This window comes from Triturus cristatus, chromosome 8 (assembly GCF_964204655.1).
Source record: "Triturus cristatus chromosome 8, aTriCri1.1, whole genome shotgun sequence".
Taxonomy (NCBI): domain Eukaryota; kingdom Metazoa; phylum Chordata; class Amphibia; order Caudata; family Salamandridae; genus Triturus; species Triturus cristatus.
In genome coordinates, this window is record NC_140591.1 from 117,569,659 (window position 1) to 117,596,412 (window position 26,754).

Here is a 26,754-nt window from a genome sequence, read left to right on the forward strand (position 1 = left end):
TTCTTAAATGCGAAGCTAGCAAACAGGACAGCTATCGTCCTCCTAAATGTACCATTAAGATCATGAACAAAGATGTACATGTATGGGCAGACTCTTGCTCCCCATTTACCATCATAGACAAATCCATTTGGGAAGGTTTAGGCGGTAAATTAGAGGAACTTCAATCCACTGATGTTATTCCAGAAGGGTATTGTGGTGAAAAACTACCTGTTTTGGGATGTATAGATACAGAAATGTGCTTCTTAGATAGAAAAACAACAGCCAAATTATATATTGTGTACAAGGGGAGATCTCTTTTGGGTTGGAAAGAACAAAGAGCCCTCAATATAGTATTAAATCCTAATCATCCCCAACATGTTCTATTAACATCACCAGGGAAAACTTCCAAATGGGTTACTAAATATCCAAAATTATTTAGTAATAAATTAGGATGCCTAAAAAAATTTAAAGACCAGATCATCTTAAAAGTGGATGCAATCCCTAAAGTACATAAAGCGAGGAACGTGCCTTTTGTCTTAAGAGAAAAACTTAAGGATGAATTGTTTAGGCTTTGTAAGGAAGGAGTTATCGAGCCCATCAAAGCGTCTGAATGGTTAAGTCCAATAGTTTTGGCCAGAAAACCCAATGGCAATATTAGGATGTGCATTGATTTGAGAGATGTTAATGATAATATATGGATAGACCGACATCCCCTTCCCCGCATAAATGAAATGTTAGCTACAATCAAAGGGGGTACACATTTCACCACTTTAGACTTATCCAATGCGTATCACCAAATATTGTTACATGAAGACTCTAAACACATCACCTCCTTCATCACTCCCGAAAGAACCTTTCAATTTAAACGTATGCCTTTTGGGTTGGCGTCAGCTGGTTTCCAAAGGGTAATGCAATCTGTTTTAAAAGGTATAAAAAATTTTGTTGTATTCCAAGACGATGTATTGGTGTGGGGTTGTGACGAAATCAAACATGGTTTGATTCTAGAAGAAGTTCTTAATAGGCTTGCTGAAGCTGGTCTCACTATTGCTATGGAAAAATGCAAATTTGGGGTGAGCGAAGTGGAGTATTTGGGTCACACTTTATCCTGCGATGGCTTAAGACCAAAACGTAATCTAGTGTAAGCCATCGAAAAAGCACCTGCCCCAAGGGATAAGGACCAACTCAGATCATTTTTAGGTCTGGCAGAGTATTACACTAAATTTGTGCACCACTTTTCCGATAAAGTACATGAATTGAGAAAATTGATGAAAAAGGGTACCAAATTTGAATGGTCTGATTTGTGTCAACAAAATTTTGACTCTATAAAGAAAAATATTGCTAATTCTGTCTAGTTGAAGCCGTTTGGTCCTACTGATCAAACCATCATTTCCACCGACGCCAGTAATAATGGATTAGGAGCAGTACTAATACAGGTGCACAAGGGAGATGAAAGGGTGGCGGCTTTTGCTTCCCGCACGTTGAGAGGTGCAGAACACTCTTATTCCACTGTTGAAGAAGAGGCCTTGGCATGCTGGTGGGGCATACAGTATTTTAGAACATTTGTATGGGGAGCCCAATTTGAATTACATACCGACCACAAGCCATTGGTAGATTTTTTTCCCACAAGAGGTGCAAGTAAGGCTACTCCTAGGATCGCCAAATGGTTATATTGCCTGCAAGAATATGTTTTTGACATCAAATACATCCCAGGTGCAAGAAACGTAAATGCTGATTGCATATCAAGGTTACCATTAGAGAGTATTCAGGAAGATGAGGATGACGAATGGATGGTTGCTGAAATCAAGGATGTTTGCGGTGCCATTAGCGAGGATGAGTGGAGGAAGGCTATTGAAGAAGATGTAGTGTTAAACAAGATTAAAAGGCTCTTATGTTGTGAACAAGGGTGGAAATTACACAAAGATTTAAACTCATTCAAACTAATATGGTCTGAGTTGAATGTGATAGATGATCTACTTAGAAGAGGGAATAGGTTGATTTTACCAGAGAAGCTAAGAGAAAGGTTACTGAGCATCATGCATGAAGGACATGGTGGAATGTCGGCCATGAAAAGAAGAATTAGGGTAGACTTTTGGTGGCCTGGTATGGACTTTCAAATTGAGCGTTATGTTCGTGATTGCATAGCATGTACATGCAGTGACAAGACTCATTCTTCTCAGGAAACTTCCATTATTTCCTCACCATGCCTAAGGGTCCTTGGGAAAAACTGGCTATAGATATTTGTGGACCCTTTGACACCTTGAACGTATCTGAGAGATTTGCTGTAGTCATGGTTGACTATTTCTCTAAATGGCCAGAAGTTGCATTTGTTAAGGAGGTTAAATCCATCAGTGTAATCTCATTCTGCGAGAACATTTTTAGAAGGGAGGGTTGCCCTGCCGAAATTGTCACTGATAATGGGCCCCATTTCATATCAGAAGAATTTGAGACTTTTCTTACCAAGTGGGGCATCAGACACACTACGACGCCAGTTTATCATCCAAGGGGTAATGGCCTTGTAGAACGCTTCAATAGAGTTTTGGTTGAGTGTGTTCAGTTAGCATGCAGGAATAATGGAACTTGGAGGCAACAAGTTAGGGACATGGTATGGTCATATCGTACCACTCCCCACTCAGTGACAAAGGAAACACCTTTTTCCATACTTAAGGGAAGAGTACCTTGTTCTGTGGCTGTACCATCTTGGATGAACAGAGCTGGGAAATATAATGCCAATCTAGATGATGTGCGGGACAGAGTGGAAAAATACCAAAGAGCTTATTGTCATCGTCATAACAAGAACATTGTGAAAGCTAAACGTTGTTTCATGGAACGGATGTTTGTGAGACTGTATGTGGGAGACAGAGCAAGAAAAGGTTGTTCTAAATGGTCTTCTCACAAAAAAGTTGTTCTAGTTAAAGGTAATAATGTAAAACTTGATGATGGTAATTGGTGGAATACTAGAAAAGTGTCACCATGTTCTGATACTGAAGCGGCCATGTTTCCTTGTACTCAACAAAACACCTTTAGAGGTAAGACGGGTCCTCATCCTGTTAGAGTACATACTCCTAGTATTAGAACTAACGTGGGACGTTCATGTACTATGCCTAAAAAGTATGAGGACTATGTATGTTCGTAGTTTTATTTATTATTTGTTTATTTTTTTTAAGGAAGGAAGAAGTGTTGTATTCTTCATTGTTCAATTTTGTTTGTGTTAATAACTTTTGTATTATGCCGTGGAACACTGCTGCTCCTTAGCAACTAGTCTGCCTGGGTGGAGAGTGGAATGTAGAAGGCAGAGGCTTGCAGTTGGACTGGAGAGCAGTTGTGTCCCAGGGGTCCGTCCATATGTTCTCAATAAACCTTCAATGCTACAAGAACATGTGTCCTGCTTCTTAAAAGAAACCACTGCACTGCATACTCCTCAGCACCTTTACATACTCTGCAGTCGTTACTGCAGAAGAAACAGCATGTCCCACTATTTACCAAACATTGGCAGGTTTTACCTTTCAAAAAGTATCTGGGGATGTGATATTTATTGCAGTAATCATAATTCTTATTTGTGCGGTAGCAAGAGTTACCAAACATACCGAAAACTAACAGTCTACTAGTAATGAGGGCCTTGGTGTTCTAAATGTCATTTACAAATACAGCACTCCATTGGAAGTAATAAAAAATCTACACCCCATGGAGAAATATTTTTGTAAACAAATTTAGGACATGATATTACTATTAAACAAAACTTTGGTTAACGATATTCTAACTTACACTGGATGCACGAGCTAACCCTTAATGTGTTAGTGGTGCAATGTACACTCCAGTCTGTCCATTTACCAAAATAGTGGTCACAGAAATTGAAGGGTTCAGGAGCTTATGATAGGTTTGAAAGATCTCATACTATGCAGAGAGCGAAGTTATCCTACTTTTTCATACAACTTTCTTTCAACCCTATTGTTTTGCCGCAGGCAGCTCAACAACGTGTGTTTTTTGTGTTGTGTTTGGCATTAGAAACCCAGACTCATCTGGTCCAGGGATGCATCCAAATTGAATCCTCACCCAGACTACTGAGTTTCTACTGCCCCCTTACTAGTCCTGGGGAAGACTGATAGTCGGTTGAAGCTGAGATCTGTCATCTTAGTGATGGGCGCAGGCCTTTATACCTGTGTCCCTGGGTGAGGATATCCCAGATACTCTCTAGGTACAATCAACTGAGCTGGACTGAGGTCTGGTATCCTTCCCTTGCCAATGAATGTGCTCTGTGTTTGGGCTTACTTGTGGTGCATGGAGAACATGTCAGGCTTGACAGTTAACGTGGGCATACTGCATGCAGGTATAAGTGGGGTTACTCCTCACAGGACAGGTCAAGGTTGAGTCGCCTGTCCTTGCAACAGCCCATAGTTTCATCTCATGTTGGTTAACATGAAAGATTTCCCAAGGATGGGAGCCTAGATGAAGCTGAACCACCTGGTGCATAGAAAGAAGGTGATTGCTTATCAGGAGGTGGTGCAGATGCCATTGGAAATGCTGTTGACCTACGGATCCGTTGGCAGCTCACAAATCAAAGCAAACTAGAGGTAGGCGAGTCAGCCAATTAACATGGAGAGCCAAGCCAAGGGTCCGGTTTGGCTCTAGCAACCTAACAAATGGTTGGCATGTAAATCATGCGACGAACATGTACAAATATGATAAAGCCTCTTCAAAAATGTCTATTTCTTTAACATGCACTAGCATTTAAAATTAGTACTTCAGATTATATCACTACAAAGAGAGGCATTTATTTAAAAGTGATTGTAACTAGTTGGATTATTATTTGAGTTGGGTGACTGCCCACCTCAAGGAATAATCACAACACTTGTCAGGGTGAACCATCAAAGTCACGAAATTAACCAGAACCCAACCCCCTGGCAGCCATGACATAGAGCAGACGGGCTTAACTTACAGCAATGTATTTATGCAGTACCAAAAAAGTAATAAACTCAAACCACACCAAAATAGAAAAATAAATAATGAACAAAATAATACCAAAATGACAAAAAATCAATGAGAGGAATTGAAGACATTAGGTTTTTAAAAATTGAAGTGAAACTAGCACCAAAAAGGCCGAAAGTGCCAGAGATGCTATAGAAGCGATAAACCCAGATAATGCAATTTGAGGCCATCCTTGATAGAGCAAATGCATTGGTCCTGGTGAAAGTCCGAAAGTCAAATATTTGAAAATGTTTCAAAATCCGAATGTATGCCGTGAACAGCTGGTCAAATACTTTTTCATGCAGGCCTCCCTAGAGCTCTGGAGTAAAAGTTTTTTTAAAGTTTCCAAACTGACTTCTGGTGACCAAACAACCACAGGAGTACAATTCTAAGGCCTCAAGGACTCAGGTGAGGTACTTAGAAAGGGGAGAGCTGGGTGTCAGGCAGAATCCCACAGCAAAGTCCAATCTCGGTCCAGGTGCCACTGTTCAGCTAGGTACTTTCCATTAAGGCCTCTTGCAGCTTGTTGTTTCCCTGTAGCCACACGGGTTCAGTCAACTGGCTCTTGAAGTCCACTTCCTTGTCCTGGGGACAAGAGGGAGCAGGTCCAGTCCTTAAGGGATCTTCTCAGGTCACAGACAACACGTCAAATACTCTTTTGGTCTTCCACAGGTACAGACTGTGCTCTAAGGAGGGGCCTTGGGGTGCCCCATGTGCGACCTGGCACCAGATACTGGGCGGGCTGATTTCTGGGCACTCCATAACCAATGTTCCCGGAGGCAAACTTATCCTCTTTTACTATAGTTCTTTTTTGTCTTACAGCAAACAGGCCCAAAATGCCATGGACAAGTGCATTTTCAAGATGGTGAAAATCTTCAACCATGCTAAACTTGGGCTCTGTGGGTTGTGGGATGCACTATGGTAATCACTAATGTTTCCGATATCTAATTCTAAAATTCAGATTGAAGCAGGCTTTTTATTCCCAGCAGACCAAGAGACAGAAGCAGGGACCTGAAGCACCCCAACAGGGATATGCAAGAATTGCTTGCCATCCTGTTTGCTCCCTTTCATGTGCATATATCTAATCAAAAAGGGGGAGGAAGAAGGAGCTGTGATCCATTCAGCTTCCTTGTTGTAATACAAAATATCAATGGGCAATGGATCACTTGTACCTGAGTAACCAGGGTTCAATGATCTTGCCGTCTTTCAATAAAACCCTCATTCACGTACACAGGCCGTGAAGCGGTATATCTTGGTTCTCCGCCTTGTTAAAAACATGACAGCATCATCATTGGGTTTTTATGTATGCTTCCTCCACCAGGAGCAGAAACCACTGGTTTGTGCAGTAGTAATCAGTGATGAAAAAGTGAAAGTGCTCAGTTGAGGTGAGTTAAAAAAGACCCCGCGTTACCTAAACTGTACCTTTATTCAGTTCGGACCGGAGGCAGATAAAAACAGTGATGTGCGTGGGAAGACGTGCTATCAGTCTAATGCACTGGTATGTCCATGGGAGCGGTCGACATGTTTCAGCCCCATAGAATTGCCCTTACGGGTCAGGGGGCCTTCTTCAGGACCTAGAAAAGTGTAAGTTGCGAGTTGTCACAGCCTAGGTGAGTACGATATGAGTTCCCTTGATTAGACAGAGGTCAAAAAGTACCTTTCAGTCCATTACTAACAACTCCCTCTGGGTGCCGGCGGGAGTATTTGCCTTGTTTGGATGCAATGCACAACTTGTGCTCGCTCTCCTTATCCATCACCCTGGGCACCGTAAGGAGAGCGAGCACAAGTCGTACGTTGACTCCAAACAAGGCAAATAAGCCCGCCGGCACCTCGAGGGAGTCCTTAGTAAGGGACTGAAAGGTACTTTTTGACCTCTGACTAATCAGGGGAACTAATATCGTACTCACCTAGGCTGTGACAACTCGCAACCTAAAAGTTACACCTCAAATTCATTTAATAGAAATCAGACTTTACCATTAGATTGTATTTTTTTAAAATATAAAAATATTTCTTTGAATGGCTTCTATAGCTGATACATGTCAGAAGTTATAGATTAAAGCATGTAATCTATCATTTTACTTTTTCTATGTGCCAGATACAACTTGACCAGTAACAATGTGATTTTGGACCTAGTAACTGCATGAACTTGCCATTTTTAATTTCAAACATGTTTCTCTCTTAAATATTATACACTCTACCTTGTGGGCAGGAAGGTGCTCTTAGGGGTGACCTATTTAATATTTAAAATCAGTTTCACCCATCTGTCAAAAGGGTCATTTTGACAGGCCTGCGTACCCAGGTTCAAGCTGCTGCTGTCAGGCTACACTAGATAGGCGTGTAGCTATGTTTTCACTGCCACTAAAGTGGATAGCACAGTAGGTGCTGCAGTCCACGTGTGGCATTTAGCTTTCCTTGTCAGGAGTGTAATCCCACACCAAATACTATGGCCTTATAGGAACTTTAAGTGCTCCAATCAGTGTTAGATCCATTTTGACATGTTTAGAGAGGGAGCATAGGCACTTTACGTGTGTTTTGCAGGGTAAAGTGCACAGAGTACTAATGCCAGCAAAACAAATCGGGAAAATTGGGGGAACATCACACAAACGATGGTCATATCTTAGAATGAAACTTAGAAATATTCATGCCCCTCCACCACACTGACGACTATACCATTAGAAAACTATGAGGCAAGGATATGGTTATGAACACCCTGTATGTATTCTAGAAAAATATATTACATGGAACAGCATTTTAGGCTATTAAATCAAACGGGATTTAGGCATTTGACTGGGCGCATACTGAACTCATGTATTTCAAGATGCTCTTGAATGTGATAATTAAGGAAAAGGAGGCACACTTACATAAATTATTAGCCTAGGATCAAATGATCTGGTCAAGTGGGGAAGCTGGGATAGATGTCATGTTTTCTGGTTTCACATTGAGCAATTCAGTAAACAGATGGTTATCTTTCACTCTCTCTCATGCTTCACATCAAAGGCTAGTGCTTTGCCAGGCATCCTGTTTGCTCCTTTTCAAGTGCACCAACATGTTATGTGTGACTCAAACACACCTGTCAGGCAGGATTTGACATTGGGCTGTGTAGGAAAGTGCCCCTTTTTGCATGGTTACCCCCTAACTTTTTACCAGATGCCAACTTGACTACGAACTCCACAACCCCATGATGGCTTTGCTGAAAACTGGGAAGTTTGGTATCAAACTTGGGGGCACTAGGTGGCGCTCGATCGGAATGGCCGCCGGTCGGTGAGGCTCCCGTAGTCCGACTGCCTTATCCTACATTTATCCTCTGTCTTGGTGCTGCGGTGCTCCAGAACCACATGCGAGGCGGAGGGCGTAGAGCTAGCGCACCTTCGGTGAATCGCTTTGCGGGAGAGAACGAGCATTGAGGTGATGGCGGCCGGGTCGCGGCTGGCCGGGAGCATCCTCGATGGGGCCTGGAGCTGCGGCGGGGCTGCGAAGGATACGCGAGCACCGGGGATCCCACGTGGTTGGTGGGCCGCGGGCTCGCTGCTGCAATTAACAGAAGTAGCAGACATGGATGTCGGCCCTGAGTGAGTCTCCCCTCCGTTTCATGGCCCGCGGAAGACTGCAGGTATTATCTGCGCACTAATTTGGGGCATAGAAGTGCACTCCTGAGCAGCTGCGTGTGGCGGTCCGGGGCGGCTGGCATTGGCTGACGGGCACTGCGAGGACAGGGGCCCTCTTGCTGGATGCTGGCATTGGTGCTTCTGGTGGCCTGAACAACGTTTGGCTGGCGACTTTGGACCTGGACCAGGCGCTATTTATATATTGGTGATTACGAGACTGATTAGGGCAAACTCTGCTCTGGCGCTGTGGGGACCTGGCCTTACCTTCTCCGCTGCGTCGGCCGTCGCTCTTCTTGGGGGGCTTGCTGCGTTGGTGCCCGGCTGCTGCAGATGCGCATGGAACGAGTATAAGGGGCACTTTAGTGAGGATGAGAAGGGGTGACGGAGGGCGCCCGGGATACCTGGAGTAAGGAGCGCCCTTGTTGGATTGGCGACAGTGACTGGGTGCGCTTCAGACGTGTAGTGAGGTGTAGAGCATCCCTCCAGAACTTTGAACCCCTGCTGGCACGGATGAGGATAAGATGCATGGGACGGATCAGGTCGCGCAGCGCTGATTGATATGATTGGTGGCGATTTGGGGGAAAGGCTATCAGTGACACAATACAGACACTAGCCTTGATTTATACCCACACCAGGAGATTGTGGTCCAGGCGGCGCATGTGAGTGGGTTCAATGGGCCACTTCACTAGCTGGAGTATCCTTGCTGTTGGGCCCTCCCCTAGCTGCCAATCGCGAGATGGGAAAATCGGACGCGCGCCAACAGAGGCTCACTTTTGAGGCAAAGAAGGGTACTCAGCAGCGAATGGCGGAGGCGGAGCATGGAACAGCAGAAGCGCCGCATGGTAAGGAAGATGGGATCAGTGGTGACGTGCAGTCGATTCTCTCTGAGGTGCGGCAGGGGTTTGCAACGATGGCGGAGAAGATGGACGGGCTCTCTGGTCGTATGGATGCTATCGCCCACAACCTTGATGGCCATGAAACTCGGATAAAAGAGGCGGAGCAGAGGATCTCGGAGACTGAGGACACTACAGCTCAAATGCAAAGTACGCTGAATCAGATGGATAAGCTTCTGAAGCTGATAGCCGTTAAGAATGAGGATATTGAAGCGTGCAGTCGCCGTAATAATGTCTGCTTTCTGGGCATACCAGAAAGTACGAATACGGGCCAGATGGAGACATACGTTGAGCAGCTGCTTTCTGCGGTGATAGGGGTGGAATCCCTGTCTTTCCATTTTATTGTGGAGAGAGCTCATCGCGCCCTCGGCCCCCGACCTCCTCCTGGGGCAAGGTCTAGGGCCATCATTGCACGCCTACTGAATTATAGAGATAGAGATGCGGTATTGAGAGTGGCCAGAGAGAAAAAACAACTGAACTATAATGGGGTGACCTTCACTATTTTTCCAGATTTTACCACGCATGTGCAGGAGGAGCGACGTAAATTCATCGCAGTCAAGCAGAAGCTGAGACAAGCTCAGATAGATTATGCCCTACTGTATCCTGCGCGCCTCCGAGTCACTTACCAAGGTAATCAAACAATCTACACGAAGCCGCAGCAGGTGGAAGACTTTCTCAAGTCACTAAAAAAGCGGCAGAGTGCGTCATCTGAGCGTGGGGGTCCCTCGGCGGTATCTATGGAAGATGTGGAATGATGGCCCCCGCGGGTGGCGAGTGTGGGCCTTGAGGAGATGCGGTGCTCACAGCGTGGGCTGGCTGGAACTCCTGATGATGTTTGGCCCGCTGTCACCATAAGATGCTGGAACTTCTGCTGGAGATGCTGCACTTGGACAGTGTATGGACATAATAACCAGTCGGACACCTCTTTTGCCTACATGGGGACCTGCTTGGCGCTGCGGGTCTCCTGGGTGGGTGAGAGGCACTCGTGGGCCACCTAGTAGTGTTATCCCCCTAACGGGAGTACCCCAGTTGTTTTGTGAATTGTGGGTTGGTTGTATATTTCTTTTTTGCCTGGTTCCTTATTGGAATGTGTTTGGCATGATGTGTATGTTGGATTGGTTGCTTGAAGGGTGGGTGGGGAGGTGGGAAGACTGGTACTGGCATAGTTGGGATGCTTCAGTGGGTGGGGGGAGGGGGAGTGGGATGTTTTTCCAGCTTGGACAATGCCAAACACTGTTGAGTAATAGGGCAAGTGCTGCATATTTTAGGTCTATGTGGAAGTATTTTAGGCTGCAGGGTTGTCGTTCTGGTGAAATAGGATGCTATGGCGGCTCAGGTGAATGACCCGGTCTTGAAAGTACTATCCTGGAATGTTAGGGGGTTAGGGGATCCCAGAAAATGCAGAAAGATATTGGCCTATCTGGATAGGCAGCGGGTACAAGTGGCACTGCTGCAGGAAACACATATAAATCCACGGTCCCATCACGCCTTTGCATCTAAGTGGGCATGTGTTAGGGTCTTCTCTTCGTATTCCTCATATGCTCGTGGTACAGCTATTCTGGTTAAAAAACAGACACCTTTTGTGCTGACTGGCACGTTGGAGGACCCGCAGGGGAGATACGTAGTTGTCTGGGGGAGGCTGGGTAGGGATTCGGTGATGATTGCTAATTGTTATGGACCCAATGTCGATACTCCCGAGTTCTTTACTAATTTATGGGGGAAGATTGTTGCTCTGGGATCTACTCACATTATTTGGGGGGGAGACTTCAATGTCGCCTTGAATCCTCTGCAGGACAGGTCCAATCCTGCTCCATGTCATTACACTAGGTCTCGGGAGGTACTACAGGGTACTGTGGAGGAGGGAGGTTTAATTGATGGGTGGCGTCACACTCATGCGCAGGTGATGGAAGGGACCCACTTTACATCCAGCACTGGAACATGGGCTAGGCTCGATTACTGTTTAATATCGAAGGGGTTGGGAACTAGAGTACGGGGGGCCGCACATCTGGCCAGAACCTTCTCTGATTACTGTCCTGTAAGCCTTATGAGTGTGCCTCGTGGTTACGACAGGCCCAGACCTACTTGGCGGATGCAGCCTCACGCCCTTCTAGATTCAGTGTTTCAGACTGAGCTTGGGGAAGAAATCCGGGATTTTTTCCTTCGTAACAAAGGGTCAGTTGATAGCATAGAGGCTAATGGGAGGCCTTCAAGGCCACTATCCGGGGGTATTGTATTTCCAAAAGTTTTGGTGTCCTACGAGATATACAGCGCACGCTCAAGAAACTTGAGCAGGATTAAAAAGGGCTGGAGGATCGAATGGCGCGTGGGGAAGCAGGTCAGATACACGCTGACTTCAGGGAGAAGTTATCTGAGTATGAAGATACTGCTGCCAGGGAGGTTAAGTTTAAAGGACGATACTGTGTGGCTCGTAGGTACGGCGAGGGAGAACGTCCTGGGAGGGCCTTGGCTGAAATTACACGGGGTCCGCGATTTACCACGCAGGTATTAGAAATAGAAAAACCTGGGGGTAAGACCTGTCGAGATACTCCTGGAATCCTTGACGCATTCACCTTGCACTATGCTACATTATACACCTCTCAGCGTCAGGGCATGGTGGAATTGGATGTGTTCATGGGGGATTTAGCGTTATGCTGGCTCAGTGATGCACATAGGGAATTCCTGAGTGCACCGTTTGAGATTGATGAGATTAGGGATGCCATTATGTCGTTGCAGAATGGGAAGGCATCTGGATTGGATGGCCTTCCGGCAGAATTTTATAAGAGTTATATAGACATTGTGGCACCAGTACTCAAAGAGGTCTTCGAGGAGTCCCTGGAGGTTGGTGTGCTTCCAACTTCAATGAGGGAAGTATTGATAACGTCACTGCTGAAGACGGGCAAACCCGGCAGCTCCTGCGATTCCTTTAGACCTCTATCGCTCTTAAACTGCGACACTAAGATACTGGCCAAGGTCTTGGCTAATCGCTTAGCGCTACTGATGGACAGGATTGTCCTCCCAGATCAATCTGGTTTTGTTCCTGGTCGGGCCACTACTCACAATTTGCGTACTTTGTTCTCGCTGATACAGAATGTAGCTCCGGACTTCCCACTTGCTGCCGTATCTTTAGATGCCACTAAGGCTTTTGATTCTGTGGAGTGGGATTATCTATGTGGTGTGCTACAGAAGATGGGATTCCCCAAATTATTCATTTCATGGATACAGTTGTTGTACTATCAACCCACTGCAAAGGTGCTAATAAATGGCCATATATCCCCCTCTTTCCCTATATCGAGGGGCACCCGGCAGGGGTGCCCGCTCTCTCCATTGCTATTTGCTATTGCGATTGAGCCGCTTGCATGTCGGCTACGTCAGAAACACCAAGATAAGGCCTTTCGGTGTTATCAGCGACAGATTCTCATATCATTATATGCTGATGATGTTACACTATATGTACGAGATCCCCAACAAAACATCAATCCTTTGTTGAGAGAATTTTTGGTATTTGGAAGATTGTCTGGAGTGCATATTAATTGGGGGTAGTCGCAGATATTTCCCCTCACGTCTGCCGTTCCTCAGTTCCAACCGGATTTTCCGCTTGAATGGTGTGCCTCTGACCTCCACTATCTTGGCATACAGGTGACTCGAGATAAGGAAGACACGCTACGATTGAATTATGGGGTGGCCATCACGCGACTGGCTAGCAACGTGACGCGTTGGATATCGCTGCCCTTGTCATTTGCAGGTAGAGCTTCCCTTATCAAAATGGTTGTCCTTCCCCAATTTCTTTACCTTTTCCTTAATATCCCCTACCACCCTGGACCATTTTTTTTTAAAACTCTGCACACTGAATTGATACGATTGCTCTGGGGAGGCAAGCAGTCAAGACTCCAGTGGTCTGTGCTCACAAAGCCGTATGACCAAGGGGTTTTTGATATACCAGATTTTGAGGTGTACTATGTATGTGCGCAAGCTCATTACGCATATCATTGGATGCGGCCGGCAGCTTATATGCTGCAGGTGGCTGCTGAGGATTGGTTGGCACATCCTATCCCTCTTAATGGCTATATACACGCACCTCCGAGCACGTGCGGGATGCCGCCCACGACGATCACCAGTACGGTGGCTGCATGGAGGCGCATGGCAGGCTTGCTTCGGTCGCCCCCCTTGCTGTACTCCTCACGTCTTCTGCTCATATATCACCCTGATCTGACATTGTTACAGGAAACGGGATTTCGCAATATGTGCCAGAAACTGCATATCGCTACCTGGGGGGACTTATTCCATGAAGGTGTGTTTCGCTCTTTAGAGCATATGTTCCAGGTAACGCAGCCTACGCCCCTAGATGTCTTTTTATATGTACGCTTGCGGCAGGGGATGAAGGCGGTTCTTCCTGATTTCCCTAGAGAGCCGAAGAACTTTGCCCCATTGCACTTAGTGCTCACTTCTCCGGATGGTAAGCATTTAGTGGCAGGTATATATCGTAGCATACGGACACAGCACAAGAGCGTCAGCAGCCGGGCGCCTCAAGCTTGGAGTGAGGAGCTGGGACGGGAGGTGACGGACGCACAATGGTTGTTTTGTTGTACTCAAACTCGGCAGATTTCTGCTAGCTGTAGATTGAAAGTGATACATTATAGATTCCTGCAACGTTTATATTATACACCTGCCAAAAAATATCGATTGAAATTGTCCAATAATGATAGGTGCGAAAGGTGTGGCCAGCCTGAGGCGGGCTTTATACATTTGGCGTGGGAGTGCCCGGCTATATGGAATTATTGGATGCAGATCTATGACGCCCTTGACAAAATGACAGATAGTATCCATGCGAGGGATCCATTGATAGCACTGCTCGGCTATACTGCACAAATCCCCCAAAAATATAAGAAATTTTGTGCGGTAGTTTTGTTGCTGGCCAAACGCAGGGTGGCCTGCCGATAGGGCAGAGGACGAGCCCCAAAGTTCAAGGAGTGGTTACTAGATCTTTTATATTGTCAGGTCTCAGTGTATGCTGAGACACAACCGCTTGCCTCTAGGCCCAAAGACATCTGGGGTCCGCTTCAGGCCTTCCTTCTTCAGCAACGTGAGGAGGACATGAGCGTCTCTGCTGTGGGTGGCTCGTGAGTGGAGTGTGGGATGTTTTGACGCTTTTGATGCACTGGCTCTCCTATTTTAGGTGGGGGGTCCCCCCCTCCTGTGGGTGTGTGAGGATACGGTACTTATGCTCAGTTCTGCTACTGATGGACGATGGACTTTTGAGCCCTATCAGCATTATTACAGTTATCCAGATATGGTGTACGCACTAGATTCGATAGCAGCTTTGAATATTCTATGATTGCCGTGATTATTGTCCTTTTAATCAGAGGAGTGTATATGGAATTATATATTGATGTGTTATGACTGTAATACGGATGTCCAGCTGTACTGTTGTGTTATAAGCTTTAAAATAAAAATAAAATTAAAAAAAAAAATAAAGTTTGGTATCATAATAAACCCACACTGATGCCAGTGTTGGATTTATTATAAAATGCACTTAGAGGTCATCTTAGAGATGCCCCCTGGAAAATACTCAACCTCTAGTGTATTGGCTGGTTAGTCCTGCCTGCCAGCCACCACCAGACAGGTTTCTGACCTCATGGAGTGAGGGCATTTGTGCTCTCGAAGGTCAGAAACAGAGCCTGCTCTTGGTGGAGGTGCTTCACACCTACCCCTGGCCGTAACAGCAGCAATTAACGGTGAGTTTCAAAGGCTCTCACCTTGTGATGAGCTGATCTGGGCAGCTCCAACTAGTGCAGATGCCTACCCCCTGTCCAAACCCCACATTCGGCGGTAGGAGAGGCAGGAAAATTAGTAAGCAGAGTAGGAGTGCCCGCCTTAGCCTGGCACACCCCTAGCGTCGCCAGGAGCTGAGTGACCCCTCTCTTAGAAATTCTTGATTTCGGATTGGAGAATTAGGCCCAATAAGAACAGGGAAATGCCCCTCTCCCCAAAGGGAGGGGGCACCCAAAGGGTGTAGTCACCCTAGGGGACAGTAGTCATTGGTTAATGCTCCCGACCTCAGTAACGCCCTCAAATCTAGAATTTAAGGGCTCCCCTAAACATTGTTCCTCAGATACGACAAACCAAAAAAAGAAGACGGCTGCCAGGCCAGGAACTGAACCACTGCAGACAAATCCCGGCAAGAACCCCGCCGCCTGTAGACAGTTTGACAACTGGACCTGCTGTCCTTTCAGAAACCCTGCCAGACCTAAAAAAAAAAACAGAAACCTTCCAGCCTTTAACCAATCTACAAGAAGCTCCCTTTGGGCTAGAGGCACTAGTCCCCAACATCTGACGATACAAAGACCGCAGTAGTTGAGGACTGACACTTGTGTCGATGCGACTCACTATTAAAGAAACCACAAGACCGCAGCAGTAGAGGACCGACACTTGCGTCGACGCGCCTCTGCCCTGCCAGAAGAAAGCACTACAGCTGGACGCGTCTATGACCTAGAGGGATCCTCTTGACCCAAGCTGATCCCAGCTCAGTTCCCGAGAGCCTGTACCCTCCTCCAAGTGGCCTGTCGGCCTCTTCCTGCCCCGCCTACTCGCCTATTAACAGCATTGACCAACGTGGCCTAGATACTGAACCCTGCACCCAACCGCCCCAGTGCCACTGATGGTGCTGTGCCCCGCTCAAACTGACCCTTGCCCAGGGAGGGACTAACCCGCTAAGACTGGCAACGTAAGTTGTGTACTTACCCACTGATGCATAGCACTGTTTTCCTTCCTTAGTATTTGCATTGCACTCTATTGATTACCTGCAACTGTTTATCTTGTACAAGTACTGAATGTTACTGTTCTGAATTGACAATACCAAAGTGCTTCCAAGATCAGAAAGTATTCCTATTGCCTTTTTTAAAGCATTACCTGCCTGTAACTGAGTTCACCTTGGTTCCTAAAATAAAAGTAACTAAAGTCATATTTTTACGAAACATTGGTCTGGAGTTAGTCATTGAGTGTGTGTTCCTGTCTTGTATGGGTGCGTACAACAAATGCATTCACACTACCCTCTGATAAATAAGCCTAACTTCTCAGCCTAGCAACCACTAAATTGAGAGTAAGGTATGATCTACTTTAACCTCTGCCATACCTTTGGGGACTCACGGGACTCTGTCCACACTGTACCTCTTATTGGTGTAGTATATACAGAGCCAGCTTCCTACATTGGTGGATCAGCGGTGGGATCTACGACTTTGCATTTGTTGGACTACTCAGACAAACCCTGATCACATTACAAGACACTTAAATCATCTTTAGAGTCTGATGTTTGAATTGACAATTGTGTCTAAATTTTAAAAGTCTATTAGGGCCTTGGTTGATTCCCTTTTAGTATTTTTAGACATTTAAAACTTACTGAAGTTAGGGGTAAAAGTATTTTAGAAGTTTTTTTAGTCCTCTTGTAAAAAGATCCCCACTAGTAGTGAAATAATGACTGATACACAGGACAGGGTTAAGGAGCTTGATCCCACCCCCTACCTCAATCTAGAGATGTGTGAGTTAAGGTCTCTGTGTAGACTTAAAGAAATGTCCATGTGGTCCCGTACTCCAAGGTAAAGCTCCAGGAGTTCTTGCCAGAGTATGCAAGGAACCACCCTTCTGAGGGGAGAGATCCTTACTCAGAAGCTGACCGTGGTGATGTGGAAGACAACCCTCAAACTCCCACTCTAAATAGGGAGAACAGGGCCCCTGAGCACCTGACTCCAAGCGTAGTACTCACAGCACCTAGGTCCCACACAGGTGGGTCGGGTCCTGATGAGATCATTGAGGACACCCCCAATGAAGAGGACATCATTCTAGCAAGGGTGACCAAAAGATTAGACCTAGAGCCCAGACTACTGGCTCTAGAAAGAGAAACAACAGAAATGGGCTTAGCTCCCATCAATGGTGGAAGCAACTTAAAAGCTAGGAAAGGGAAAGTCCTTATGACCGTAAAATCCCCAAATGGATTGCCCAAAATATGAGGAAGGTTATGACATCACCATATGGTTCACTGCCTTTGAGAGGGCCTGTGGAATGAGGCAAGTGAAGAAGTCACACTGGAAAGCATTACTTTGGGAACTGTACTCTTATAACTACAGAGACTTCTGTCCCTTACTGGGGCAGATGCTGAGTCCTATGACCTCTTGAAGGGCACTCTGATTGAGGGATCTGGACTCACAACTGAGGAGTCTACGATTAGATTCAAGGGGCACACAAAACCCAGAGCCAGTCCTGGGTTGACTTAATAGACTTCTCAGTAAAAACACTAGATAGTTGGCTAACTGGAAGTGAGGTACATGACTATGTTGGGCTTTATAATCTGTTGATGAAAGAACACATATTAAGTAATTGCACAAAAGAAAAGTTTCATCAGTATCTGCTGGACCTAGGTCTAATTTCTCCCCAAGAAAAGGGAAAAAAGGCGGACCATTGGGTCAAGACTCGGGTGACCAAAACTTAAACTGGGAGTGACCAAAAGAAAGTGGTTACAAAACCTCCCTTAGGGGAAAGGGGGTGATCCCACCATAGATAAAAACTAACCATTTTTTGCAGTTGCAAACGGGAATTCAGCCCGTCTGCGACCGCAAAATCGGACTCCCCGATGTACAAACCCTCCTTTGCGACTCAGTAACCTATTACCGACTCGCAAAATATGGTTTTCGACTCGCTATTAGGAAAGGGCGTACCAAGGACGTCCCTTCCTAATAGCAAGTCCAACTCCAACGTATGATTGTTTTACAACCGTATTGGAGGTTGCAAAACACTTGCAGTTTACCACGGTGGTAAGCCACTCGCAAATGGGAAGGGGTCCCCAGATTCCCCTTTCTGAGTGTGTGCGAAAATATTTTTTAAGAGCAGGCAGTGGTGGGACCACTGCCTACCCTTAAAAATGAAACAGAAACATTTCATTTTTGTTTTTTAAATGCATCCAGTTTTCCTTTAAGGAAAACAGGCTGCATTTAAAAAACAAATAACTGCTTTATTTAAAAAGCAGCCACAGACATGGTGGTCTGCTGACCCCAGCATGCCATCATCCCTGGGATCGCTTGCCATTCATAATGGGGTCCCAAATAGCACCTGTCTCCTGAATATTAATGAGGCAGGCAATTTGAGACCCCACTAGGATTCGCTAACAGTGTCTGTGACACTGTTGTACATTGCATTTTGCGTGTTGCAAAGCGGCGCAATTTGCGAGTCGCAAAATGTAAGGGTCGTACATCTGGCCCTAAGAGTCTTCTAAAGGCCCGCAAAACCTGTTCAGGAAGGTGGGCCCCAGACGTCTTCCCAGCCCACTAGTGTGTATCAGGGTAAAACTATTGATCCCCTATAGGCCTGGTGGCGCACCTGTAGGAAGGTTAGACACCAAACTGGAGATTCCGCCTGTCCTAACAAGAATTCCCCGAGCACACCTCCTTCAAGCACTGATGTGGCAAATCTCTAGATGGGATCAAGTGTGCCCAGGTCAAATCAGGGTCCACACTGTAGCTGTTCTACTTTCTGAAGGGGAGGGAGAGTTGGCCATTTTAGCTGTCTGGCCCCCTAACTTAAAAAAGTACTTACTGTACCCGTTAGTGAATGGGACTAGAGTACAAGCCCTGAGGGATACACGTGCCAGCATGACAATTGTGAAAGATACACTGGTTTCCCCAGGACAATAACTGATTGGAAAAACCTATCCAGTCACCAACGCTGACAGTGTCACTACAGACCATGCTATGGCTATGGTAACATTAGACAGGGGGAGGTTTACTGACCTGAAGCAGGTAGTGGTCTCTCCAAAACTTCCAGCTGCCTGTCTGATTGGAAGACCTGGGCTTCGGTAGAGCCGAAAAGCCATGCAGCCATGCTGCAAATCCCTGAAATAGTGTGTGTGAAGACCAGAGCACAAACTCGACCACGGGTTGAAAAAGAAGAGTTGAAGCCTGAAAGAATGGCCCAACCTTCCAAGAGGAAAGTTAAGAAGAGTGGGGGAGCCGCTTCTGAACAGCAAAAGACTAAGGCCCCTTCTTCTCAGGGAGAGGACCTGTCCCCCTAAGTGGGAACTGAGCCCATGGGACTTGAACTTTACCAGGTTGAGCTCCTGGGCCCAGGGTGACCCTCTAGGGAACAACTGTGCCTTGGACAGCAGGTCTGTCCAATGCTTGAAGGCCTGCAACAGCAAGCTGCTGCACAGGAAAAGGGAGATGTCAGTGGCTTCCATGTGACCTATTGGGAGGAGGGGATCCTTTATACTATAGGCCAGAGACCCCAAACCTAGGGCCACTAGGAGAGTGGTAGTGCCTCAGCTGTACAGCAAGTTTCTACTCACATTGGCCCATGACACCCCCCTAGCTGGGAATCTGGGCCAGACCAAAGTGTGGGAAAGGCTTGTCAAACATTTCTACTATCCCCAGATGTCCCAAAAAGTAAAGGAGTTGGTCAGCAACTGTGTCACCTGTCAGGCAGTGGCAAAACAGGTGGACACTCAAAGGCCTCCTTAATTCCAATACCAGTGGTTGGGGTTCCCTGTGAAAGGGTTGGAGTGGACGTAGTGGCTCCACTGGAACCACCCACTGCATCAGGAAACCGATACATACATACTGTTAGTAGTGGATCATTCTACCAGTTATCCTGAGACGATTTCCCCTAGGTCTACTACAGCCCTGACAGTAGCCAAAGATCTCACTGGTGTCTTCACCTGGGTAGGGTTCCCTAAGGAAGTGGTGTCAGACAGAGGTACCAACTTCATGACTGCATACTTGAAAAAACACATGTGGGATGAGTGTGGAGCGAACTACAAATTCACTACACCTTACCACCCACAAACCAATGGCCTTGTTGAGAGATTCAGGTAAGACATTGAAAGGCATGATCATGGGGTTTCCTGAAAAACTCAAAAGGAGATGGGATGTCTTCTTGCCCTGCTGTTTTTCACTTACAAAGAGGTGCCTCAAAAGGGACTAGGGTTCTGCCCCTTCGAACTTCTGTTTGGCCATCCTGTAAGGTGACCACTTGCTCTTGTTAAAGAAGGTTGGGAGAGGCCTCTTCATGAACCTAGAAAACGACAGTGCAATGTGAGGAATCAAAACAAATATTCAAAACAAAGCATAGAACACAAGGTATTTGTTATGCTCAGTGTTTAATTTAAACAGGGCAACAATCTCTTAGTGCAAAAGTTTCTGTATTATTACATGTGACAATGTCCCAAGGTGGGAACATGGTGAGGGGGAGGTAGGGAAAGGGGGTATTGGTGTTTAGTGAGGATAGGGAAGTGATTGAAAGATCGAGTGTCAATCAAAAACAGTACATTACTTTGAACACAAGAGGCTCTTTCATCAAGCCTTTAAATCACAATTTCAGCAGAAACAATATACAGCCATGAAAACAAACAGTAGCACAAGATGAAATATCTGTTGTCTGTGCTGGCTATGCAGTAAAGTGTCGACGTTTCAACACCTAAGAAACTGTAGGCAGTTGTATCCCTTACGTCAGGGTCTTCATCAGGACAAGGTGAGGGGGTCAGGAGGGGCGTGATCATAAAGCCTCTGCACGATGGCTAGGGGCATAGATGGGCGTGTAGGCTCCTCTGGCGGGAGAGTGACCAAAGCACTTCATAAAAAGTGGGATTCAACTTATGTCATGCCGGATGAGTCGGGTATATTAGTGACTGAGTGGAAAGAATCATCACTAAGGAGCGCGGGCCAGATGCCTTCTGTGAATCTATGAAACTTAGTACAAGTCAAAGCCTCTGTCAGAGCCTCTGTTCGAATGGAGGCTCTGACAGAGGCCTTGACTTGTACTAAGTTTCAAAGATTCACAGTCGGCATCTGGCCCGCGCTCCTTAGTGAGGATTCTTTCCACTAAGTCACCAATATACCCGACTCATCCTTCCTGGTTTGGAGACCTTTAGTGCAGCATATCTTGTTGATATTGCTGTCTTTAGCTCCTCCTGGCAGGATAACCTGGTCCACTTGGGGAAGATGTTACAGGCCCTGCAATCTGCAGGCCTAACTATCAAGGCATCCAAGTGCCAGATAGGGCAGGGAACTGTGGTATAATTGAGCCACCTTGTAGGTGGAGGTCAAGTGCAACCCTTGCATCCCAAGATCCAGACCATTCTGGACTGGGAGGCCCCAACAACCCAGACCCAAGTCAGGGAATTTCTTGGCTTGACTGGGTATTACAGGAGGTTTGGTCCATTGTGACACCCCTCACAGAACTTACCTCCAAGAAAATGCCAATGAAAGTGAACTGGACAGATAGCTGTCAAAAGGCTTTTGACACCCTGAAAGACAGAATGTGCACCACACCTATTCTCAAAGCTCCAGACTACACCAAACAGTTCATTGTGCAGATGGATGTATCTGAGCAAGGTATAGAAGTGGTCTGATACCAGAACAATGAGGATGGCCAGGACCAACCTGTTGCTTTTATAAGCAGATGGCTCCTCCGTAGGGAACAGCGTTGGAGTGCCATTGAGAGGAAGGCCTTTGCCATAGTTTGGTCCCTGAAGAAGTTGAGACCCTACCTGCTTGGGACCCAGTTCCTAATCCATACTGACCACAAACCTCTCAGATGGGTAATGCAAATGAACGGTGAAAATCCCAAACTGTTAATGTGGTCCATCTCCCTACAGGAAATGGACTTTAAAGTAGAACACCAATCTGGGACTGCCCATGCCAGTGCAGATGGACTTTCCAGGTTCTTCCACTTAGACAATGAAGAATCTCTTGGGAAAAGTTAGTCTCATCCTCTTCAGTTTGGGGGAAGGGGTTTGTGTTAGAAAGTGCCCCTTTTTGCATGGTTATCCCCTAACTTTTTGCCAGATAGCTGATGCCAACTTGACCCAGTGTGTGCTGGGACACTGCTAACCAGGCGCCACCACCAATGTTCTTTCCCAAACCTGTACCTTTTTTTCCACAATTGGCACGACTCTCGGCCACTTAAGTGTCCCGTGGGGCCTATGACAGCTGCAGCATGTATTATGCCACCCTCAGAGACCGTTAGCTTAACACCCATGCACTGCCACTACAGGCTGCGTGTTTTGGTGGATTCCAAACTTAAGAGTTGACATGGCACACCTCCCTGTGTGCCATGTCCCCCAACACTGTCTGTGGCATGGGTAAGTCACTCCTCTTGCAAGCCTTACATTCCTAAGGCAGGTTGTATCATACTACAGGTGAGGGCATAGCAGCATGAGCAATATTCCTTTACAGTGTTTGTGTCATTTACAGACATTGTAAGTGCAGTGAAGTCATTTTGACTACATGGGTTGGGAGTTTGTCATTACACAATCCAAAGCCCCATTATGGCTTTATTGAAAGCTGGGAAGTTTGGTGTTAAACTTCTCAGCATAATAAACCCACACTGATGCCAATGTTTATTATAAAATGAATTCAGATGGCATATTAGAGATGCCCCCTGGAAAACGACCGACCTCTAATGTATTAGCTGACTGGTCCTCAGCAGCCAGCAACTACCAGACAGGTTTCTGACCTCACGGGGTGAGGGCCTTTGTGCTCTCGGATGTCAGAAACAAAGCCTGGTCTGGGTGGAGGTGCTTCACACCTCCCCCTGGCTGGAACCGCAGCACCTGACAGTGAGCCTCAAAGGCTCTCGCCTTGTGATGAGCTGATATGGGCGGCTCCAACTAGTGCAGATGCCTACCGCCTGTCCAAACACCACATTCGGCGGTAGAACGGGCAGGAAAATTAGAAAGCAGAGTAGGAGTGTCCACCTTGGCCTGGCACACCCCTAGGGTCGCCAGGAACTGATGTGACCCCTCTCTTAGAAATTCTTGATTTCGTATTGGAGAATTAGACCCAATAGAAACGGGGATGTGCCCCTCTCACCCATGGGGCTCCCTAGGGGACAGTAGTAATTGGTTAATGCCCCCGACCTCAGTAACACCCTTAAATCTAGTATTTAAGGGCTCCCCTAAACCTTGTTCCTCAGATTCAACAGACCAAAAGAAGAAGATGGAAGAAGATCGATGCCGGGCCAGGAACTGAACCGCTGCAGACAGAACCGGGCAAGAACCCCGACGCCTATAGCCGGTTTGACAACTGGACCTGCTGTCCTTCTAGAAACCCTCTAAGGCATCCAAGAAACCGAGGAGACCTTCCAGCCTTTAACCAATCTCCAAGAACCTCCCTTTGGGCTAGAGGCACTAGTCCCCAACTTCCGCCGCAACAAAGACCGCAGTAGTTGAGGACCTACACTTTTGTCGACTTGACTAACTACTCCCAAAGAAATCACAAGATCTCAGTGATAGAGGACCGAAACTTCTGTCGATGCAAAACTGCCCTGCCAGAAGAAAGCATCACAGCTGGACAGCCTCCACGACCTAGAGGGATCCTCTTGACACAATGAACCAAGCTGATCCCAGCTCTGTTTCTGAGAGCCTGTACCCTCCTCAAAGTGGCCCAGTCGACCTCCTCCTGCCCCACCTGCTTGACCCTGGCCTCTCCGAGATGGCCCAATTTCGGCGGCACTACTCCATCCCCTGCGAATCTCTATCCCCACGACCTCGACTGCTGGGCTGGTGGTGTCTCCCTTCTATCTTCAGTGACTCTCTGATGACGACCGCTACGGTCCCTTTGTTGGCAGCCCACTGACTCCCTTTCATCCCTTTGTTCGCCGCTGACCGCAAGAGCAAACATCATTACCGGTATTGACTGCCGTGACGTATTTACTGAACTCTGCACCCAGCTGCCCCAGTGCCACTGGTGGGGCTGTGCCCAGCTCAAACTGACCCTTGCCCACAGTCGGACTAACCCTCAAAGACTGGCAACGTAAGTTGTGTAATTACTCGCTGATGCATAGCACTGTTTTCCTTCCTTAGGATTGCATTGCACTCTATTGATTGCCTGCAGCTGTCTATCTTGCACCAGTACTGAATGTTACTGTTCTGAATTGACAACACCAAAGTACTTCCCAAACCATAAAGTTTTCCTAAAGCCTTTTAGAAGTATTACCTGCCTATAACTGAGTTCAAATTGTTTTTTAAAATAAAAGTTACTAAAGTAATGTTTTTATGAAGCATTGGTCTGGAATTAGTCATTGAGTGTGTGTTTCTGTCTTGCATGAGTGTGTACAATAAATGCATTCACACTATCTTCTGATAAGCTTAACTGCTCAGCCCAGCTACCACTAAATTGAGAGTATGTTATTATCTACTTCAACCTCTGCCATGGCTTTGGTGACTCACTGGACTCTGTCCACACTATACCCCTTTTTTGTGTAGTAAATACAGAGCCGGCTTCCTACAGGGTGCTATCCGAATGGCAACCCAATTCCTTCCGCAGTGCTCACATGGGCCATATCTGCCCATGCAGGTCGACCTGCTAATCACGGTGACCTATTGTGTGGGTCCTGAGAGAAATTGTACACCTCATTAAGGGCTGAGGCCTGGCTGGGTGTTTGCAGAGGCTAATGCTAATTAGTTTGTTGAAAGCTCCTGCAGGTAAAGGGCAATTTCATTAAGGTTACACTTGCAATATATTTAATAGAAATCAGACTTTACCATTAGATTGTTTCTTTCTGTCAATATAAAAATACATCTTTGAATGGCTTTTGTAGCTGACACATGTCAGAAAGTATATAATCTATCATTTTACTTTTTCTATGTGCCAGTTAAAACTTGACCAGTAACAATGTGATTTTGGACCTACTCACTGTATGAACATACCATTTTTAATGTCACACATGTTCGTCTCTTAAATATTTAACACTCGTGGTCAGCAAGGTGCTCTTAGGGGTGACCTATTTAATATTTAAGGGTCATTTTGACAGGCCTGGGACCCGGGTTCAAGCTGCTGCTGTCAGGCTACACTGGATAGGCTTGTAGCTGTGTTTTCACTGCCACTAAAGTGGACAGCACAGTAGGTGCTGCAGTCCACGTGTGGCATTTAGCTTTCCGTGGCAGGAGTGTAATCCCACACCAAATACTATGGCCTTATAGGAACTTTAAGTGCTCCAAACAGTGTTAGACCCATTTGTTCATGTTTATAGGCGGGAAAACAGGCACTTTACGTGTGTTTTGCAGGGGTACTAATGCCAGCAAAACAAACAATATTCATGCCCCTCCAACACACTGATGACTATACCATCAGAAAACTATGAGGCAAGGAAGTGGTCAGGAACACCATGTATGTATTCTAGATAAATATGATACGTGGTACAGAATTGTTGTCTATTAAATCAAACAGGAGGTAGGCTTTTGCCAGGGCACACACTGACCTCATGTATTTCAAGATGTTCTTGTGTGTAATAATTATGGAAAAGGAGGCACAGTGACATACATTATTTGCCTAGGATCACATGATTTGATCAAGCGGGGAAGCTGGGATTGATGTCATGTTTTCCGGTTTTACATTGTGCAATTCAGCAAAGAGATGGGTATCTTTCACTCTCCGTCATGCTTTACCTCAGAGATGAATGCTCTGTTTATAATTCCGGGTACATGAGCTTGAGGCATGGTTGGCCTGCAGAAGCCACTTGGAAGTTTGGTTCATTTTGGGCTCCAGGGCCCCAGGGGACCTCGAGCTGGGCTAGAACCATTCATATGGCTTGAGCCTGGCTCCAGCCTTCAGTTGCTCACGCACCACTGACACAAAGAAAATACAATGTAAATATTCTTACTGTGATATACTGTTTTGGAGCCCTAAACAATGTCCAACGAACAAATACTCGGTGTCAAATCTCATTAAGACCTTCGCAGTTTTAATGTTGATAGTATTTGGCTTTTGTCAATCTGTAGTTATCCAGCCACTTATTTCACTATGAAAAACGTATTCTGGGCCTCATTTATGAAAAGTGACGCATCACTGCGTGAAAACAGTGATGCGTCACTTTTCACTGCGCCCTCCCTGCGACTCCAATGATGCGTCATATTTACAGTATGACGCATCATGTCACAAGGAGTCACAGATACGTCAGTATTTCTGACGTAACTGTAGGCGCAAAAGTGACGCATTGCTGGAGTGTGTCACAAAAGTGACGCAACTCCAGCAATGTGTCCTTTCACATGGGGCAAGCCCCATGTGAAAGGGCCTGCGTCAGTCTTACGCCTGCTGTGAGGCAGGCGCAAGATATTGACGCATTTGCACCCTAGAAGTGGCGCAGTGAAATCTCGTAGATTTCACTGCGTCACTTCTACGATACTTACTTATGTGGGAACGCCCACCCTGCATATATTATACCTGACGCAGGTATAATGTAGCGCAGGGGTTTACAAAGTGACGCATCTAGGTAGATGCGTCACTTTGTAAATATGGCGCATCATGGTGCATGTTCTACACCACTGGTGCGTCACA